This window comes from Rattus norvegicus, chromosome 6, assembly GCF_021556685.1.
Source record: "Rattus norvegicus strain SHRSP/BbbUtx chromosome 6, alternate assembly SHRSP_T2T, whole genome shotgun sequence".
Classification (NCBI taxonomy): domain Eukaryota; kingdom Metazoa; phylum Chordata; class Mammalia; order Rodentia; family Muridae; genus Rattus; species Rattus norvegicus.
Window position 1 is genome coordinate 126,228,291 of NC_141539.1, and position 14,676 is coordinate 126,242,966.

General features: G+C 49.8%; 1 protein-coding gene and 1 long non-coding RNA gene across 4 annotated transcripts in view; one reads left to right on the top strand and one right to left on the bottom strand.

Moving 5' to 3' along the window:
- The window catches only part of Gpr68 (G protein-coupled receptor 68), a 30,459-nt gene that overhangs the window by 9,831 nt on the left and 5,952 nt on the right, over nucleotides 1-14,676 (bottom strand). Inside the window, exons 2-3 of one of the 3 annotated variants that reach the window (NM_001108049.1) lie at nucleotides 12,790-12,867; nucleotides 1,817-2,214 (exon numbers count right to left, since the gene is read on the bottom strand). The gene's annotated coding sequence lies outside the window, so the exon portion shown is untranslated. Of the gene's footprint in view, nucleotides 1-1,816; nucleotides 2,735-12,789; nucleotides 13,119-14,676 lie in introns of those variants that run through there. The other 2 variants (NM_001433983.1, XM_087553432.1) reach the window with 2 other exon arrangements.
- Nucleotides 9,398-14,438, top strand: LOC148005430 (uncharacterized). Its single transcript, XR_015623308.1, has 3 exons — nucleotides 9,398-9,967; nucleotides 10,153-12,307; nucleotides 12,399-14,438. It is a non-coding gene; the product is annotated as an uncharacterized LOC148005430 (long non-coding RNA).

A 14,676-nucleotide genomic window follows, 5' to 3' on the forward strand; every position in this document is an offset into this window, starting at 1 on the left:
CTCTCTCAAAAACTCAACTCAAACACTAAACACCATGTTAGACACAGAAGTATTTTAAAGTGGAAGAGCTGAGGCACATTTGCACGGAGTCCTCTGCTAGCCAGACACAGTTCTCTATGTCTGTTCCATGTCTTCAGTGAGAACCCAGATGGTCAGAGACAGGCCAGACCCCTGCAAATCCCACAACTGAAGATGACAGGTCAGGAATTAAACTCTGTCCCCGACTTTCTGACCCTTGATCAGGATCACCACTGAGCAACCAGGTTCAGCCTCCAGGCCTCACAGATGCCAGCTACCACAGTGACCAGTAGGCTTGGCTGTGGGTTAGCGTCCTGCTCCTGGAGGGTGTGACCTACTATGCACCCTGTCCTTAGCCCCCTATGGTAGAAGGATGTGCAGAAAGAACGTGGTGGAAACAGCTGTTTACCATCTAACTGAGAAACCAAGAAAAAATGCACAGAAGGCAACGCAAGACCTAGAGGCAGATCCTTACATGCACGCGAATCAATCAGGTAGCCATCACCTCCGGTTTAATGACCGGATGAAGCCTGAATGGACAGAAGCTGCTTCCAGGTAGAGGCAGAGAGTGAGAGTTGGACCTTTCCTGGTCCATGAATAACTATCTCCCCCAGCACCCACCACTCTGCATACCACACCGAGTACTCAGACAGAATCTCCTGGTGCAAGGGACCACTCAGAGGCTCAGTCACACAGCTGGGGATTTCCTGTACGCCTGGTTCCCTCCCCTCAGCTGGCCAAGCCTCCAGACATTTGCACAGGCTGTTTCCAAAGGAACTGGGATACCCAATTGTCCCACAAAGGCGGGCTTCCAAGGAATTCCCCCCAGGAAGGACTAGAAATCAACTCTTTTTTTTCCCTTCTATTCCCACCTTTCCCCCCCGCAAATAGTCTCACTTTGGCAATAACAAAGAATTCAGTCTCATTTCTAATGTCCTGTAACATGTTCAAAGTCTTAGGAAATCCCTGTAAGTTGGATGGGGTTGGCATTGCTAACTCATCTCATAGAACCTGAAGCCCAAAGAGGCTGGACCAGGTCCTGGAGCTTACACAGTAAGTCAGGGTGAATCTGAATCCAGAACAAAAGCAACCAGGTACCCAATTGCTACCTTTGGGGAAAAAAAAAACCCAAAACAAATCACAAAAAATAGCAAGAAGTACACTTGAAAGTGTGGTCCTACACACACACACACACACACACACACACACACACACACACACATACATCCACACACACAAACACACACACACAGAGACAGACAGAGACAGAGACAGATAGACACACACACACACACACGAACACAAAGACGCACACAGACATACACACAGAGACACACACATACAGACACACACAGAGACACATATATACAGATGCATGTACACAGACACACATACATGCACACATATGCACATACACTCACAGTCACTCACACACTCACACACACAAACACACAGAGACAGAGACAGACAGACATACACAAACACAAAGACACACACAGACATACACACAATGACATACATGTACAGACACACATACAGACACACACACACAGACATATATACAGATGCATGTACACAGACACACATGCACACACACACACACACACACAGAAACAGACAGAGACAGAGACAGAGACAGACACACACAAACACAAAGACACACACAGACATACACACAGAGACAGACACACATACAGATGCACATACAGACACATATATACAGATGCACGTACACACACACACACACACACACACACACACACACACGGATTAAGAAACTCCCCCACACAATGCTTACCTGCTGCTTGTTTTTCATGCTGGCATTGTCTCTTCTATCTCATTTCTTTTGAAAACAGGTCTTAAGCTATTAAATTGATTTCTGTCCCGCAAGTGGGTCAGTTTGGAAACTATCCAGCCCCATACCTACACCGATTGGCTTCTTCTAGAGCCTCCTGGGAAGGCAAAGGAAGGCAGCGAGGAGTCCACAGCCAGTTGAGGAGGAAATGGGGAACCAGCAGTGAGGTCCACCCTCAGCAGCCCTGAGAGTTCTCTGTGGGAGAACCTAGAAAGAGTCGACTCCGGTTCAACCCATCCAGCCAGGCTCTACCCTCAAACCTCCAGCCCTGGACTCCTACAGCTCAACTTGACAGTGCCTGGACGACCCTGCACACAGACAAGCTCTCCCTCTCTCAATTCCTGCAGAAGAAAACCTCCCAGCTCATCTAGAAAATCCCCAGCTGGAAGCTACCCATTCCTGAGCTGAGGCAGAATCATGTGAACTCCAATCTGGTGTCAGGCTGGGCGGTTGCTGAGGAACCACCCCACACCCCCCCCAACCCCCCACCTCCGCCAGCAGGAGGATGCAGGCGGGCGGACACCCTCCAATCTCCTAGGCTTTCTACCCGCTCCAGGTGGAGTCAGGGCAGCCTCTGGCAAAACACTGAGCCTTGAATTAAGACAGTTGCCCTGGAGTGAGGGCTCAGCAAGAGTTGAGTACCCAGATTCTAGCTATGGCCACCTCAGGCATGCTAGACACCAGGAGACAGAACATTGAGCCCCCTTCCTAGAGTGTTCACTGAAGCCCCTTAGGTCTGTGATCACTGGTTAGCTGGGACAAACTGGCAATGGGTAAGGACAGGAAAACTGACTGTTTGCACTCCTAACCTCAAACCCTTCCTCCCAGCAGCTAACATCTCAGTTAGTGGGTCTCAGCCCTGGCCACATTTGTCAGAAGGCACTCGGAGCCTATTTTTTTTTTAATGTATGCAATGGCAGTCCCTAGCCTAATTCAATGGTCTGAATATCCGTGTTCTGCAAAGTTCCCTAGTCAACACTAAAATGGATGGGCCTATGGGACCTTCTCTACAGACCCACAGAGCAGTGGTGTCAGGGTCAAGGCTCTGGGCAGGACAGGGTATGTGGCCCTGAGCGCTGACCAAGCGCAGAATCCTGCCAGCTTATCACACCAGTTACAGTGTGGAAAGTTCTCCAGTCTAGCCCTTCAGTTACACATAGAGAAACTCAGGCCCCATGGGCCAGAGTCTCATGGATGGAGTGGAACCACTAAAACATGACTATGATAGCGCTGTGGCTGAAGTCTGAGGCTCATGTCAGGGCCTTTGTTCTCCTGGCTTAACTACCTCCTTCCAAAGCAGCGTCCTCGAAATCCCATCCTGCAGTACACCTGGAGCTCAAGCACAGTGCACATAGATGGCCCAGGGGACACGATATCACTGTGATGTCTAGGAGCTGCCTTCTTCAGAGAACAAACTGCTATAGTCTTACATACGGCAGTGTTAGCTGAGGGCTCTTCCAAGAAACCTTTTTCAACTGTCACTACATCAATTGCTAATTGGAGGTCTTATGTTACAACAAGACTGCCACATGTTCTAGGGCAGCCATCTGCTAGAGTCAGATGCTATGCCTAGGGTCTAGAGTGTACTTGGCTGTCCATAGTGTCACACGGGGGGGGGGGGGGGAGGGAAGAATATAAGACTGGTGGTGGCTGCCTGACTGCTTCCCAGGTCATACCTGGTCACAGAGAGCACCTCGGGCCCTCCTTGCAGTGTGACCTAGCTTACCAAGACACACAAACACTAGACCCACACCTTTAACTTAAACACCTTCAGGAACCAGTAATGGAGCTGTAAACCTCCTCCAGGATGCACGGGGACCAGGAAAATGTCCTGCCTCTGCTAGCAAATGCACATTATTTCATCTGGAATAGGGACCCCCGCCCCCAGCAAACCCACTGAGCCTCAGACATAGTGCTGGAGCGATTATTCCTTAGTCCATGTCCCATGAAATACCCACGTGGGAAGAGAAACCAGAATCCTTGCTGGGTATTTTGGCAATGGGATTTTATCTTTAATAAAAGGCCCAGAGGCCTCCTAAGTCCCCGCTCTTTACAAACTTCTCCAATAAAACCTACAATCGCATAATAGCAACAAGCCTGCCACAAACTGCCGTGGCATCAAGAAAAGCAAAGCCCTGCCCCTATTCCAGGTTCCTGCCCTTCAGCCACAGAGAAGTGAAGAGAAGCCACCTTGTGGGACAGGGTGGGAGAGGAAGGTGGAGGAACCGAATGGGACCAGGCCTGTCACCCGTGGATCTCTTTACTCCCTCCTTTCCCTCCTTTGGTTTAAAAAGAGACAGTCTCTTACATAACTTGGGAAACTGACTATATAGCCCAGGCTAGCCTTGCACTCAAGATCCTGCTGCCTAAGCCAGGAGTGCTGGGACAAGACAAGCGTCACCACATCTCTCTGTAGTGAGAATTCTAGGATTTGAGGTTCTTTTTAAAAAAAAAACCACAGAAATAAGAATGTTTTTGTTTTAATCCCAGGTGTGGGATATTGGGGCTGCTTCAGATTGTCCACGGCAGCTGACAAAGATTTGCCTCCTGCTCTGGTAGTTTCTGTGATTGTGTGACACTTGGAATTCTGGGGACCTTTCAGAGGTTATATAAATGTTAGGGCCCCAAAAGGTATGTGGGCTGCTGTTGGGTGGTTGGTTTTAGTTGGCTGAGTCGTCGTGCACAAAAAAGAAACAAGAAATTAGATCTCTCGATGGAGGACAAACTTGCCCCAGGAACACACCACCCCTAACCAGCAGGAAGTGGTCTGTTGATAACAACACTCCCTTTCCTTTCTACCCTTTTCTCTCTCCTACCTAGTGTTATGAGGTTAGAAGGGTGGAGGGAAAAGGGGTGGAGAAGGGTGGAAGAAAGAAGAACCCTCAAAGTAGCCAAAGACCAGCTACGTCTCCCCACTATACCCCCATCACAGTGCCTGCAGTTGTGAGGGACCATGGACCCCACTAGACTACGCGCTTCTCTATCATGCCTCAGCATAAAAATCTACTTCTGGGATCTGCCTCTAAAGAGTTGTGGGGGTTGGGGATTTAGCTCAGTGGTAGAGCGCTTGCCTAGGAAGCGCAAGGCCCTGGGTTCGGTCCCCAGCTCCGAAAAAAAAGAACCAAAAAAAAAAAAAAAAAAAGAAGAGTTGTGAACTTTCCTCAGTGGCTCTGGTGGCTGCTGGCTGCCATTTGCTTTGAAGCAAAGGTCTGCTGTGAGAGAGTCCTAAGCCACAAGACCTTCAGTGACCCACCCCAAAAATGCAGGCAGCATGGGAGGCAGATAAGTAGCCCCTGGGGTCTACATGTAAGGTCTCTAGCATATGGGAGCCACTTGGAGGCCACAGTTATGAGGGTAGAGGAACACAGGCTCTGACCCAGACCTGAGGGTCAAGTAGAGCATTTCCACATCCTGTAGCCTTGACAATCATACACGTTTCTGACCTTGTGAAGCTCCAAAATGATAAGACCCAGCAGAATGGCTAGCATTTAGTAGGACCAATGGAATGGTGGTGGTGGTGGTGGTGGTGGTGGTGGTGGTGGTGGTGGTGGTGTGGCGCCGGCGGCAGCAGTGATAGTGGTGAGCCTGTAGTTAGAACTCCCTGTCCTGCCATCTGATGAACCAAGGTAGAGGCCAGGCAGATCAACTTGACAAGTGGTGATGGAACACCATCTATTACCGTCAGGGTTTTGAGAGACTCAAATTACTCCATCAGTTTGAAGGCTAATCAGGGTGGAGGGGCTGAGGGGCTCCCCAGAGCCTCTGGTGATATAAGCAATGCCTGTAATCAGTCATCTGTAGTTTGACTGCAAGGAGCCTTTCCTGACTCGTGTTTTGGTGGCTGTGTTACCTAGCGTATGCTTTTATTCAAGGAGGCTCTGCATATGTCTCCTAGACTCCTGGTGGTGCTGTGGTTTCAAAAGGGGCCAGGTGTGGACTAAGAATGGCCCTGAAGTTTAAGACTCTTCACTTCCCAGAGGGCCCAGCACCAACACCTTCTTGGGAGTTCCAGAAGAGCCTGGGCACCTCAATATCTACAGTCCCCAGGCTGAATTCCTTTTTTGTGGGGCGTTCAAAGGGGTCACCTCATATTTTTCAGTTTCTAGAAGCTTCCATATCCCTAGCCTGTGGACATCTTTCCATTTCCAGAACTTGCAGTGGTGGACTAGACCCTCTTCACATCACATCACATGACGGCTGTTTTTGTTAGCATGTCTTTCCCCCCTCCTTTTCCACGTTCAGAGGCCCCTGTGAACTTTATCCACCCAAATGACATCTTGGCACCAGAAAGTCTCGTTATTTTTTTTTTTTTTGGTTCTTTTTTTTCGGAGCTGGGGACCGAACCCAGGGCCTTGCGCTTCCTAGGCAAGCGCTCTACCACTGAGCTAAATCCCCAACCCCAAGTCTCGTTATTTTAATGTCAGCTTACTAGCAGCCTTAGTTCCTTTTACCCATGACCTAAAGTCAACAGCTCTCAATGTGTGGGTCAAGATCCCTTTAAGGGTCTAATGACTCTTTCACAAGGGTCACATATCAGATACTCATATTATAATTCATGGAGGCAGCAAAATCACAGTTATGAAGTCATGATGATATAATTTTATGGTTGGGGGGGTCACCACAATATGGAGAACTATTGCCTTAAGTTGAGAACCACTGCCTTAAGTCTCTGCAAAGGCAACATCGTCACAGGCCTAGGGATGAGGAGTAAGACATTCTGGTTTGGGGAAAAGAAGACAAGAGACCTGGATGTTGCCCTCTACCTAAACCCCAGTCAGGACAAGGTCTAAAGCCTTGAAACAAAGCCACAATCATCACTGTGTCGGCTAGGTGGGAATGATGGAGCCTCTGGGTGGAGGTGAGCTTTGAGCTGCGGCCCTGAGAGCCAAGCATGGGCAGCAAAATTCTGGAGAGTGAAGCAGGGAGGAGGTTCCTCAGCCTCTTAGCACCCTGTGCCGTGTGACCCAACTTGTAACCCACCTGTCTTCCAGCCTCTGTTCCTCTTCCCTGCATAACCCTCACAGTTATCTCCATATTCTTCTCCCCAATCTTGAAGGCCACTCCCTTTCCCAGTTATTCAAAAGCAACTGTTGATTCTAGGGATGGCTGTCTTAGTAGCCCCTGGGTGATTGAATGCAGAGTCCAGCCCTTGCCCTGGACTCACAGCTAGGGAGATGGTCCAGCAGTTGGGAGCACTTGCTATGCAATCCTGAGGGGCAGAGTTTGGACCCCTTGGATGTGGCAAGGCAAGCATCTGGCTACACTTGAGGGCAGAAGTTGAGAGGCAAACACAAATGGATCTCTCTGAATTTGAGGCCACCTGGTATATACAGTGAGTTCCACAATGCCTGGACTACATAACGAGACCCTGTCTTAAAACACAAACCAAACAAACAAAAGCAACGCTGAGTCCTTGGCAAGGTAGCTCAGTACTTAAGAGCAATGACTGCTCTTCCAGAGGATCCAGGTTCACTTCCTACAACCACCTGTAACTCCAGGACCAGAGGCCTCCAAGTGCCCGAGGTACACAAGGGCTGCACCCATACACATACGGGCAAAAGAACCGTACACATAAAAGAAAAACATTTAAAAAAAACCAATAACGGCAAAAGCTAGGTATCCACAAATATCTGTACAAGAAAATAATAGGGTCCATTTTCGAACGAAAAACCTAGCTTGAGGTCCAGCAACAAAGGAATAGAAAGCTCTGGGTCCTACTGATGACTGCTACTCTAGCTACCCCAACCCAGATTAGACATTTAGAGCAGAAAAGTATTGACCACCAACTTTTCCTCATGACCTGCAGAAGTCATGTACCTGAAAAGAAAAAAAGAAAAGAAAAGAAAAAAAGCAGGATGTAAACCATCAAAATAAATCCACTCATAGCCTTCATTGAAAAACAGGCAAACTTAAGTAACAGACATGATAGACTGTGGTACCCCCCCCCATCACATTACTCAGTCACTTGTGGACAACAAGGAAGGGACCCACATTCAGGTTATTAAACCTGTTCTGTGTCCACAATTGGTGCCCTGGCCGCTTACTTCTTTAGTTTGGTGCCAGCGTTGCAAGGCTGTAATATAAGCTGTCTTGCTTTCAGAGCTCTGCGTTGCCAGCTCTTAGGAGTCGGGAGTCTTTGTTCCTTGCCACCTGTAACTCCAGCTCCAGAGCTCTGATGCCCTGCCTGGCCTATGAACACACACACACATACACTCACTCACACACACACACACACACACACACTCACACAGACATATACACTCATTCATACACACACTCACACACTCTTACACACACACTCACACATTCACACACACACTCACATACACACACACTTACAACACTCATGCACACACTCACACACACTCACACACACACTCACACACACTCACACACTCACACACACTCACACACACTCACACACACATTCACACACTCACACACAACCCCACTCACACACACATTCACACACACTCACACACACACACTCTCACACACACACTCACATACACACCACACACCACACACACTCACACACACTCACACACTCACACACACACACACACACACACACACACACACCACACCACACACGCATACACACAGGATAAAATCTGGGAGGCCGTGTTTTCAGCAATCCCTCTAGGTGGTTATGACACATAACTAAATTTCCCAGCCTGGCTGCGATACCAGCTCCTCTATGCAGCCCTTCCTGAGCCCAGAGGGCAAACCAATTTCCCCTCCACTCCGACACCATCCTTCTCTGAGAATTCTTTGTCCTTCCCTCACTGACCTGCGATTCTAAAAGGTAAACCTGCTCTCTCACGACTGTGAGAGCTGGGCCAGGTCTCCTTATGCAGAAAGAGGTCTAGCAGAGAGTTCCAATGGCAGCTGAGTGCAAGGTGAGGGGACACAGGATGTGCTTGCGTGCCCTGAGCTACACCATGGTGTAAGACACTGGACTTTTCACAGGCTGCAGCCCTGCGGCACACGGTGACTTCTGGATGCCCACGCCCTTCTTCATTTTGTTTGTGGTGCTGGGGGCTAATACCACAACCCTGTGCTTGCTAGACCTCTGACCTCTGACCTCTGACCTCTGACCCATATTCTCAGCCTCCCACTTTACCCTCTAGACAGCCAACTCTGTGATGGAGGACCTGGGTCCATTTTGTCTTCTACCAAGGAAAATGTACACTAACTACCTCAAGCGTTTGAGCCAATGAGCGACTCTACACTCTTCTTCCGCAGCTTGCCTGAAGCCTGGTGTGGTTGAAACTGAAGTCAGAAGTTGACAAACTGGAGGAGACAGACAGGATGTGGAGGAGAGAGCAGATAGAGGGTGAGGTTTGGTTTTTTTTTCTTTTTCCTAAAGGTGTTGTCTGAGCATCCTTCTTTCTTCAGACCAGAGTAACCTCAGGCCTTTAGGTTGTCATGGCAACCCAAGTCTGCTGCACTCTCCCCCTACACTTCCTGCCTACCTGCTCTGAGAGCTCTATCTTGTCAATTAGGGATCCGATAACGCATGACAACAGTCATCCGAGCACACAGCACACACAGAAACCTCCTGAAAGCAAACAGACTCCTCCCGGGAACGGGCACTGAGAGATGCTCAGTGCGTTTGACCTAGGGCCGCCGGCTAAATCCTCTTCTCCAAAATCCAAATAGTTCTTTCTTTAGTGTTTCTCTCTCTTGGTTTTGAAGGCATGAGGTTGCCAGAGGTGGGGACTGATGCCTTAGAGATTTCCTGACAAAGGATGCTGGGAAAACTACCAAGGAGGATGCTACTCCCTTATCCCTGACTTGGGACCAGAGGTGCTGAGTCTGAGGCCTTTGGCGCGGACTTTGTGTGTCACTGCTGGGCCTCACCCAGAAGAAACCCTTCATCTTTGCTCAAGATGAATTAACTCAAGGCATCCAAAGGGAAGGAAATGGGGGAGGGGGATGCTGGAAATCTGACTAGGTTGGTAGAAAGTTTGCCTAGCACCATGCAAGGCCCTGGGTTCAATACTTAGCACTGCCCAAAACCAGGAGTGGTGTCTTGTGCCTGTAATCCCAGGGATGGGAGGACAAAGACAAGAGGATCAGAAGCTCAAGGTGAGCCTCAATTACACAGCTAGTTTGAGCTAACCTGGGCTACATCAGACTGTGGAAAGACAGATGGGAAGGGGTAGGGAAGAAGGAGAAAAAGGGAAGGGGGAGGGGAGGGAGATGGGGAGGAGAGACATCCATATTGTGACCATTCTAAGATGTCTGCAATCTATTTGACATTCGCCTTTCAGGGAGTAGGAGCCATCCATCCCCACCGATCCTGGTGGGCTCTGTGATAACCTAACCGGTAGAATTAAATGGAAACAACAGTGTTTCAGCTTCTGAGTGCATTCTGAAGGAACGGACAGCTCCCTCTCCCTATCTCTGGAGAGAGTGGCTGTTGAAATTTAGGTGCTAAACTGGAGGTCACGCACGAACCAAGACAAGAGCTCACAGCCCTGGGTGAACTCCCAGTTGACAGCTGGGACAAGACTCCTGCTATGCAAGTGTGTGATCCAGTGGCAGATGGGCCACCCATCTGATTCACAAGCAGAGAGCACCCAGGCCTCTTCCCTAAATCACCGACCGTCTTTTGAGCAACATAAGTGTTCCGAGCACCCATGCTTGTTTATTTGTTTGCTTGCCTTGTTCTTCAGAAACACATAATACCTTCTGTTGGTTCTTCGAGATTTAGTACAGTGGACTTTGATCACACTCACCTCCATTTTCCCCTCCCCCAACGCCTCCCACATCCACCTCCACCTACCTGTCTCTCCCCCAACTTCCTGCCCTCATTTCTACATACCCTGTTGAATTTAATTTGTGCTGCCTTATTACAGCTGTCCTTTAATTCTTTCTCTTCCGGTATTAGCTGCAGGAATCACTCTACTGTCAACTGATCGAGATTTGAATGCAACCTTCTTTGACCCTGCCAGAGGAGCTGACCCTGTCCTCTATCAACACTCATTCTGATTCACCCAGAGGCGTACACTTTAATTCTTCCAGGATTTGGATTTATTTCACGTGCCACTACTTATTATTCAGGGGATAAAAGGAACCATTCAGAATATAGGTATAGTATGAGTAACACTTCTATGTGTGGGGCCACCCACTGGATCGTAGTTGACCTATCATGGGTCACACCCTTAAAGAAGACTGACCCTTCTCCCTCGGAAGCCATCAACTGTTCCTAGCTGAGCTCATACATTTAAAGTGGTTTGCTCTGCCACAGTGGCTAATGGGAACATTAGTATTACTATCTCCCAAATCACTTTAGGGTCTACCGTGGACTGGGCTGGTTTGCACGGTTATTTCAGTTTAATTTTTTTTTTTTATCTACTCGGCGAGTATTGTCATCTCTATTTCCCTGCAACATAGGAAGGTTCAGAAAGGGAAAGGACGTGACTGAGGTCCGCCGGCTAAAACAGGAATTTGGATGTCAAGCCCCTGGAGACCTCAGTGCCACAGTCCTTCTGATTCTGGTCCTTGTTGGGTAAATCTCCTCCCACAGTGTGCCTTTCAACCAAAAGCTGCAGCAGACAGAGGGCGGGGAGGGGAACTCTCAGAATTAGCATCTACACTAAAGAGTGAGCTCTAGTAGCAGGTCCCTTTCTCAGAAGGGTCACCTGAAGCTTGAAACAAGGGCATTCGAATTGGGGGTGCGCAAGGCGTGCACGCAGCCCTCTGGGGAGCAGGTAGGAGAGAAAGGGTGAAAGACAAATTAAAAAGAGGAAAGGGAGCCCCAAACAGAAGTGGCTTTGAATGAGCCATGAAGTTCTGGAACTGACCAGGGAACTTATTAAGGTGGTCCCTATACAGCTGGCCCAGTCCAGCGAGCTCTGGAATTCCCCCTCTCTCCCTGTTGGACACTTGCCTCTGGGTTGAGATGAAGTCAGGGGGGACAAGGAATGAAGCAAGTCATAGCCTTGTCCGTTGTCTCAGATTTGTCCCATTTCAAATGATCGTCAGATGGGAGGGCAAGCGACTGCCACATGCCACCTTATTAAACTCTAGGGTTGACTCATTTACCCACAGGTATCCTCCCCCATCCCCCCACCTCGCCACAGCATGACATGCCCAAAGCCATACTGGCACATTGGCACCAAGACAGTGCCCATTTTACCCAGTGCTGAACCCCAGAAAGCTTGCTGACCTTAGCGCCTGTCATGCTTTTGTCCACCTGTTCCTTTATCCAGACCTGGGATACAGCTTTCTCTCTGGGACATTTGATTTCCAGAGGGGATTTAAGGGTTCAGAGCAGCAAGTGTTGGTACTGCTTCTGCTAACTGGCAGTAGGCCAGCTTTCTCCTCCCTGAGCAGAAGGTGAGGAAGGACATACGAACTGTTTGGGTCTCAGCGTTTGAGGTGTGACCAGAGCCGGCTGGAAGAAGGGCCACGCAGACTCGGGTATGGACAAAAAAGACCCCAGTGCGATCTTTAGCTCACCAGAGCTGGTAAAGTGAAGGGTTAGAGGTCTCACACTTTTTTTTTTTTTGAGGGTGAAAAAATTACCAGGTGGCCACGGAGCCAGCCGCGGGGGCGGCTGCTAAACCTGGTGGCGACCGCATAAGGAGACACCGGACCCAGGAGAGGGACCGGGAGGCGCCGGCACTCAGGGGCAGATATCCCTGGTGGCTTCGGTCAGTCATTTCTGCGGGTCCACCGCACGCACACGGTACTGTTTGGGGGTGTGCCCGCTTCTGCTCGGCACAAGCGTCTGCGCGCGGCCGCTCCCGCATCCTCCGCGGGCCCCGCGCGCACACCAGACCCTGAGCTTCGGAGCAGGACCCAGAACCCACCAGACCTCCCACGCGCTTCTCCCGGCCCTGGTAAGCCAGCGACCCGTGACCATGGCAAAAGGAAGGAGCCTGGCTTGCGGGAACACGTACCTGCGCCGCGACAGTCTGGGACGACGGCCTAATGTCCTCCGGTGCGGTGCGTGAGCGGCCAGGAGAGGCTGGGGACTCCTGCAGGCACGCAAGTCCCTTTCTCCTAGCCACTCCGGGTCACGCTGTGCGAGATTCCTCCCGCTCCCAACCCCAGTCAGGCACAGCCAGACCTGTCGGCCCACGCCCTGCAGTTCACACTGACCGCAGGCCACAGGCGAGGCGCCTGCTAGAACGGCCGGCCGAGGTGGCCTGAGCGCGCGCCGGTACCGGAGTTGCAGCATCCCCCCTCCCCCTCCCTGCTAGCATCCTGACCTAGAGACTGGCTCTGCGGAAGAAGCCTAGCTGCTGAAGCTCTAGCGGACTTCTTCAGCCACAGGCACTCCCAAGGATACTGGGACCCAATGTGGGAGGCTGGGAGAGTAGAGAGTAGCCTTTCTGTGTTTATCTTCGGTCTCCAACATCAGTACCCACTTAGTAAATGAGCGTCACAGTTCTGGTCCTTTCTCCATCTGCCCGAAGCCTGGGGCTCAGCCTTCTGGATCCCAGACCCGGTGCTTCCAGAGCCAGGAAGGGTGGTCAAGGACCTTATGAATGACCTCCTCTGGTTTTATGGAGACGTCAAAGAGAACGTATTGCCCTCTGCCCTCATACTCCCCCAAACACTACTAGCAAAGTCACAACTATTGTTAACTCTCTGAGACATACGTTACTATTTTCTCATTTATAAGGGGAAAATTGAGGTGGGAGAGGACAAATAGCTTGCCCTAGGCCACCCACCTATTTAACGAAGCCTTTGAAATTCAAGTCTACATCCACCCTATGCCTTGTAGGTTTCTTAGCTCTCTCACAAACGCATACCTGGGCTTCTGTGGACCCTCACCCCCGGAAGATCCTCTGCCTCTCATTTTCTGAACTTTCCCAGTTTGGGCTGGTGACCCCACTGTACTGTCCCCTTGAAAGCCTTCCCAGAGGTCTTCGCATTGCCTGATGGGATTGCTGGCACACACTTGCCTGTCTGCGTGTCCCATACTCTGGAGACACACTCACATGCATGAAATAAATGTCTGGAACTGGTTGGTGGGGAGACTACAAAGTTCATGTCAGAAGCAGAAAGACGGTGGGGGTAGAGATGGAGTGCAAACCGAGGTTTACGCCAGAGAGGGACAGAGTAGATCTATGTCAGTGGCTGCCAAGCCCTCTAGGTAGCCCAGAGTATTAGGATGTAATCTTTAGGTCAGTGGTTCTCAACCTTCCTAATGCTGTGATCCCCCCAACCATAAAAGTATTTTTATCGTTACTTTATAACTGTAAATTTTCTACTGTTATGAATCATAATGTAAATATCCTGTTTTCCTGATAGTCTTAGGTGACCCCCATGGAAAGGTCATTCAATCCTAAAGGGGTCACGACCCCACAGGTTGAGAACTGCTCTAGACAGAACTGCTCACAGAAGAAGGCAGAAGGTCAAGGACTGTCAAAATAGCGTGGGGTGGGAGGGTGGGGGTGATGGATGGATGGGGTGTTTCTCTTCTTGTGCTGTCAGAGACTGGAGCAACCTGCTCTCTGGTCCCCATTGTGAAATCCCTCCTTTTCGCAAAATGTTCACAAATGGAAATTTCCAGATTAAACTATCTGTGCCTTAAAATGTCCATCTGATTTTTAAAAAATTTTTATTCATGTGTGTGTGTGTGTGTGTGTGTGTGTGTGTGTGTCTGTGTCACCCTACCTGGTTTTCTGAGACAAGGTCTTTCCCTGAGTTCAAAGCTCACCATCTTCTAGACTGGTTGGCTAGAGAGCCCCAGGGATTACCTACACACCTGTCACCCCCACCACCACACCTCACCTCCATCCCCCCAAACTCTGCTTTTCTTTTTGTTTAAATTGCCA